This window comes from Arachis stenosperma, chromosome 4 (assembly GCF_014773155.1).
Source record: "Arachis stenosperma cultivar V10309 chromosome 4, arast.V10309.gnm1.PFL2, whole genome shotgun sequence".
Lineage (NCBI taxonomy): Eukaryota > Viridiplantae > Streptophyta > Magnoliopsida > Fabales > Fabaceae > Arachis > Arachis stenosperma.
The window spans coordinates 73,188,659-73,196,011 of NC_080380.1; the positions used below are offsets into that span (position 1 = coordinate 73,188,659).

At 37.9% G+C, this 7,353-nt stretch overlaps 1 non-coding gene across 1 annotated transcript; it reads left to right on the forward strand.

Annotated features, from left to right (window-relative positions):
- The first annotated feature begins 1,059 nt into the window (after positions 1 to 1,059).
- LOC130978504 (small nucleolar RNA R71) lies at positions 1,060 to 1,167 on the forward strand. Its single transcript, XR_009086132.1, has one exon. It is a non-coding gene; the product is annotated as a small nucleolar RNA R71 (small nucleolar RNA).
- Positions 1,168 to 7,353: the final 6,186 nt, after the last annotated feature.

Consider the following 7,353-nt stretch of genomic DNA (forward strand, 5'->3'; position numbering starts at 1 on the left):
GAGCAAAGGGGGTTCATCCTCCCAAGTCTCATTACCAAATAACTTGTCATTTAGCTTCATGATTGCTCCAAGGTACTTAGCAACTTGCTCTTCAGTGACATCTTCGTCCTCTTCAGAGGTAGAATACTCATCAGAGCTCATGAATGGCAGAAGTAAATCCAATGGAATCTCTATGGTCTCAGTGTGAGCCTCTAATTTCCATGGTTCCTCATTAGGGAACTCATTGGAGCCCAGTGGATGTCCATTGAGGTCTTCCTCAGTGGTGATCACTGCCTCTTCCTCCTCTCCAAGTTCGGCCATGTTGATGGCCTTACACTCTCCTTTTGGATTCTCTTCTTTATTGCTTGGAAGAGTACTAGGAGGGAGTTCAGTAACTTTCTTACTTAGCTGACCCACTTGTGCCTCCAAGTTTCTAATGGAGGACCTTGTTTCAGTCATGAAACTTTGAGTGGTTTTGATTATATCAGAGACCATGGTTGCTAAGTCAGAGTGGCTCTGCTTAGAATTCTCTGTCTGTTGCTAAGAAGATGATGGAAAAGGCTTGCCATTGCTAAATCTGTTTCTTCCACCATTATTGTTGTTGAAACCTTGTTGAGGTCTTTGTTGATCCTTCCATGAGAGATTTGGATGATTTTTCCATGAAGGATTATAGGTGTTTCCATAGGGTTCTCCCATGTAATTCACCTCTTCCCTTGATGGGTTCTCAGGATCATAAGCTTCTTCTTCAGATAAAGCGTCCTTAGTACTGCCTGGTGCAGCTTGCATTATAGACAGACTTTGAGAAATTATATTGAGTTACTGAGTCAATATTTTGTTCTGAGCCAATATGGCATTCAGAGTATCAATCTCAAGAACTCCTTTCTTCTGATTCGTCCCATTGTTCACAGGATTCCTTTCAAAAGTGTATATAAATTGGTTATTTGCAACCATTTCAATGAGTTCTTGAGCTTCTGCAGGCATCTTCTTCAGATGAAGAGATCCTTCAGCAGAGCTATCCAATGACATATTGGACAGTTCAGACAGACCATCATAGAAGATACCTATGATGCTCCATTCAGAAAGCATGTCAGAAGGACACTTGCTGATCAATTATTTGTATCTTTCCCAAGCTTCATAGAGGGTTTCACCTTCCTTCTGTCTGAAGGTTTGGACTTCCACTCTAAGCTTACTCAATTTTTGAGGTGGAAAGAACTTTGCCAAGAAGGCATTGACTAGCTTTTCCCAAGAGTTTAGGCTTTCTTTAGGTTGTGAGTCCAACCATACTCTAGCTTTGTCTCTTACAGCAAAAGGGAATAGCATAAGTCTGTAGAGCTCAGGGTCAACCCCATTGGTCTTGACAGTGTCACAGATTTGTAAGAATTTAACTAAAAATTGATGAGGATCTTCCAATGGAAGTCCATGGAACTTACAATTCTGTTGTATTAGAGAAACTAATTGAGGCTTAAGCTCAAAGTTGTTTGCTCCAATGGCAGGGATAGAGATGCTTCTCCCATAGAAGTCGGGAGTAGGTGCAGTAAAGTCACCCAGCACCTTCCTTGCATTGTTGGCATTGTTGTTGTTTTCGGATGCCATGTCTTCTTCTTGTTTGAAGATTTCTATTAGGTCCTCTACAGAGAGTAGTGCTTTAGCTTCTCTTAGCTTTCGCTTCAAGGTCCTTTCAGGTTCAGGGTCAGCCTCAACAAGAATGCTTTTGTCTTTGCTCCTGCTCATATGAAAGAGAAGAGAACAAGAAAATATGGAATCCTCTCTATGTCACAGTATAGAGATTCCTTGAGATGTTAGAGGAAAAGAAGAATAGAAGGAGGAGTTAGAATAAGAAGAATTCGAACTTATCAAGAGAGATAGAGTTCGAATTGTTGATAGTGGAGGAGTGTTAGTCCTTAAATAGAAGGATGTGAGAAGAGGGGAAGAATTTTCGAAAATAAATTAAAAAATTTTGAAGAAATTTTGAAAAATTGAAGAATGATTTTCGAAAATTAAAGTTGGGAAAGAAATAAAGTGATTTTTGAAAAGATTTTGAAATTAGAAATCAAAAAATTGAAAATTATTTGGAAAAAGATGTGATTAAGAAGATATGATTGAAGAGTTATGGTTTTAAAAAGATATGATTTTTAAAATTAATGACTTGGCTAACAAGAAATTTAAAAGATATGATTCAGACATTAAACATTTCTCAACAAAAAAGGCAACATACTTGAAATGTTTGAATCAAATCATTAATTGTTAGCAAGTATTTTTGAAAATGGAAAGAAATTGATTTTGAAAATATATGATTGAAAATATATGATTTGAAAAAGATTTGATTTTGAAAAGTTATGGAGATTTGAAAAAAAAATCTGAATTAAAAACAAAATCTTCCCTCTTGTGCCATCCTGGCGTTAAACGCCCAGAATGGTATCCATTATGGCGTTTAACGCCCAAAATGCTACCCTTTTGGGCGTTAAACGCCCAGCCAGGTACCCTGGCTGGCGTTTAAACGCCAGTTTTCCTTCCTCACTGGGCATTTTGAACGCCCAGCTTTTTCTGTGTAATTCCTCTGCTGCATGTTCTGAATCTTCAATTCTCTGTATTATTGACTTGAAAAGACACAATTTAAAAATTTTTTTTGAATTTTTAATGATGAGGAATGATCAAAATGCCACTAAAATCAAATAAACAATGCATGCAAGACACCAAACTTAGAAGTTTGTATACTATTGACACTAACAAATTGAGAATGCATATGAGAAACAACAAAATACACAAAACAAGAGAATTTAAAGATCAGAGCAAGGAAATCATCAAGAACAACTTGAAGATCAATGAAGAACACAATGCATGTAATTTTCGAAAATTAGAGGAATAAAGACATGCAATTGACACCAAACTTAAAAATAGACACTAGACTCAAACAAGAAACATAAAAATATTTTTGATTTTAAGATTTTATGATTTTTTTTGGATTTTTTCGAAAATTATATGGAAAAGAAAATAAAGAGATTCAAAATTTTTAATAAGAATTCCAGGAATTATGCAACATTAGTCTAAAGCTTTAGTCTAAAGAAATTAGACATGGCTAGCCAAGCTTCAGCAGGACATTACATTCAAGAGCTAAATTGATGAGAATCAATCAGCTTTGGTGATGACGAAAACATCACCTTGAAACTCTAGAATTCATTCTTAAAAATTCTGAAGAAAAATACCTAATCTAAGCAACAAGATGAACCGTCAGTTGTCCAAACTCGAACAATCCCCGGCAACAGCGCCAAAAACTTGGTGCACGAAATTGTGATCATCAATGGCGCCATCAATATGGTACGCTCAATTGCAATCTCACTCTTTATCATAACTTCGCACAACTAACCAGCAAGTGCACTGGGTCGTCCAAGTAATAAACCTTACGCGAGTAAGGGTCGATCCCACGGAGATTGTTGGTATGAAGCAAGCTATGGTCATCTTGTAAATCTCAGTTAGGCGGATTCAAATGGTTATGGAGGATTAATGATTAAAAGATAAATAAAACATAAAATAAAGATAGAGATACTTATGTAATTCATTGGTGAGAATTTCAGACAAGCGTATGGAGATGCTTTGTCCCTTCCGTCTCTCTGCTTTCCTTCTGTCTTCATCCAATCCTTCTTACTCCTTTCCATGGTAAGCTGTATGTTGGGCATCACCGTTGTCAATGGCTACAGTCCGTCCTCTCAGTGAAAATGTTCAACGCGCTCTGTCACAACACGGCTATTCATCTGTCGGTTCTCGATCAAGTCGGAATAGAATCCAGTGATTCTTTTGCGTCTGTCACTAACGCCCCACAATCGCGAGTTTGAAGCTCGTCACAGTCATTCAATCCCTGAATCCTACTCAGAATACCACAGACAAGGTTTAGACTTTCCGGATTCTCAAGAATGCCGCCATCAATTCTAGCTTATACCATGAAGATTCTGATTAAGGAATCCAAGAGATATCCACTCAAGCCTTGTTTGCATGTAGAATGGGAGTGGTTGTCAGGCACGCGTTCATAAGTGAGAATGATGATGAGCGTCACATAATCATCACATTCATCAAGTTATTGGGTGCGAATGAAAATCTTAGAACAAGAATAAGCTGAATTGAATAGAAGAACAATAGTAATTGCATTAATACTCGAGGTACAGCAGAGCTCCACACCTTAATCTATGGTGTGTAGAAACTCCACTGTTGAAAATACATAAGAACAAGGTCTAGGCATGGCCGTGAGGCCAGCCCCATGATCAAAGATAGCATAAGACTACTCGAAGATAGCTACCCAGATGAAAATACAATAGCAAAAGGTCCTATTTATAGAGAACTAGTAGCTTAGGATTTACAAAAATGAGTAAATGACGTAAAAATCTACTTCCGGGCCCACTTGGTGTGTGCTTGGGCTGAGCATTGAAGCTTTCATGTGTAGAGACTTTTCTTGGAGTTAAACGCCAGCTTTTGTGCCAGTTTGGGCGTTTAACTCCCACTTCTGTGCCAGTTCCGGCGTTAAACGCTGGGAATTCTTGAGCTGATTTGGAATGCCGGTTTGGGCCATCAAATCTCGGGAAAAGTATGGACTATTATATATTGCTGGAAAGCCCAAGATGTCTAATTTCCAACGCAATTAAGCGCGCGCCAATTGGGCTTCTGTAGCTCTAAAAAATTCTCTTCGAGTGCAAGGAGGTCAGAATCCAACAACATCTGCAGTCCTTTTCAGCCTCTGAATCAGATTTTTGCTCAGGTCCCTCAATTTCAGCCAGAAAATACCTGAAATCACAGAAAAACACACAAAATCATAGTAAAGTCCAGAAAAGTGAATTTTAAATAAAAACTAATAAAAATATAGTAAAAACTAACTAAAATATACTAAAAGCATACTAAAAACAATGCCAAAAAGCGTATAAATTATCCGCTCATCACAAGCACCCGAAGAGGAACCTTAAGAGTGATGATCATGTAGCTACCTTAAGATATGCACTCAAGCATTCTCTTGAAGCACATAGCCAAACATTAAGTTTGGTGTTCTGCATAAGCTATGAGAACCATTAATAAAAATCATGTTTGATTGAAATCCTGAATTTCATGACAGCTAAACTATGTTCTGCATTATTTTTAAGTTCATATTTAAAAGTAGAGAATAAAGTAGTTCTTATGATGAATGTGTCAAAGGTGACAAGAATTTCATGAAGCTTTTACATGAATCAATTGGTGGATGACAAGTCTAGTATGAAAAACACCTAGGATCATGCATAAGATTCATAAGATGTACATCGTAGGAAGTGAATTTAATTCTTTGAACCACATTGCCAAACACTAAGTTTGGTGTCCATCAAGGTTGTATACATAATCATAAGAGTCACCGCTACTCATTGTTGCATAAGGAACACTTAATAATTAAAAACTTTCAAAAATTCAAAAATTAGTTATTATTTTTTTTTCTAATTCTTTTGCCACCAAGTATAGTTCTTTAAATTTTGTTTTGTTGTGGTGAATAGGTGGTGCACGAAATTGTGATAAAACTTTTCACAACTCCGCACAACTAACCAGCAAGTGCACTTGGTCGTCCAAGTAATACCTTACATGAGTAAAGGTCAATCCCACGGAGATTGTCGGCTTGAAGCAAGCTATAGTTAACTTGTAAATCTTAGTCAGGAGAATAATGATAAAAATGATTTTGTTTATGAAAAGTAAATAACATGAAATTAATGATACTTGTGATTCAGTAATGAGGAATAGGTTGAGGTTCCGGAGATGCTCTGTCATCTGAATCTTTGCTTTCCTACTGTCTTCTTCTCCAAACACGCATGGCTGTCTTCCATGGCAGGCTGTATGATCTCAGTGAAAATGGTCATAGTATGGTTTTTGCACGGCTAATCAACTGTCGAATTTCTTGTCTCGGATGAAAAATACCAAGCACAGCTACCGCACGGCTAATCATTTGTCGGTTCCTACTTGTGTCGGAATAAGATACATTTATCCTTTTGCACACTGTCACTGCGGCCAACATTCCCCAGTTTGAAGCTCGTCATAGTCATCCCCTTCCAGATCCTCCTCGGAATACCCCAGACAAGGTTTAGACTTTCCAGATCTCAGAAATGCTACCAATTGGTTCTAGCCTCTACCACGAAGGTTCTAATCTCACGGACTCGGTCCATGGATCAGAGACCCAAGAGATACGCACTCAAGCTATTGTCCAATGACTACGTTGAGCTCAGATAGAACGGGGGTGGTTGTCAGGCATGCGTTCATAAAGTTGAGGATAATGATGAGTGTCACGGATCATCATATTCTCTATTTTGAAGTACGAGTGAGTATCTTAGAATAGAAAACAATAGTAATTACATTAATCCATTGAGACACACCAAAGCTCCTCGCCCCCACCTATAGGGTTTAGATACTCATGCTGTAGAAGATACAATATGTGATGATAAAAATGTCATCAGTCCTAAATGATTCTCTAAAAGTAGTTTTTATACTAAATTAGTAATCTAGGTTTACAGAAAATGAGAAACTAAGTGCAGATAGTGCATAAATCCACTTATGGGGTCCACTTGGTGAGTGATTGGGCTGAGCTTTAATTCTTTCACGTGCATGGGCCACTCTTGGAGTTAAACGCCGTCTTGGGTGCCAGTTTGGGCGTTTAACTCCAGTTTTGGCATTTTACGCCAGAAAAGGGTTTCTGGCTGGCTTTTAATGCCAGTTTGGGCCATCAAATCTCGGGCAAAGTATGGACTATTATAAATTGCTGGAAAGCCCAAGATGTCTACTTTCCAACGAAATTAAGAGCGCGCCAATTGCACTTTTTTAGCTCCGAAAAATCCACTTCAAGTGCAAAAGGGTAAGAATCCAACAACATCTTCAGTCCTTCCTCAGCCTCTGAATAAGATTTTTGCTCAGGTCCATCAATTTCAGTCAGAAAATACCTGAAATTATAGAAAAACACATAAACTTATAGTGAATTCTAGAAATGTGATTTTTGAATAAAACTAATAAAAACATAACAAAAAGTGAACAAAACATGCTAAAAACTATATGAAAACACTACTGAAAAGCGTATAAAATATCCGCTCATCAATAGGCACATGGATGAGGAGATTGATGGAGGGGACAAGGCAATAGAAGGCACGGCTATCATAGAGCTAAAAGTAAGTCACATGTCTTTGGAAGTTGCTCCTTGGGAAGCAAAATTCTACACATTGGTGGGGGATGTATATCATCTAGATAACGGAACTTACATACCCAATAGGGAAGCAATCCTTGTCTTTACTCAACTCTACATGCACACCATCCATTTTCACCACCTCAAAAGCATCCTCACCATTCATTCTTCATTAATTTTTGCTATAAATAGCCCCACTATAACCGAGTTTC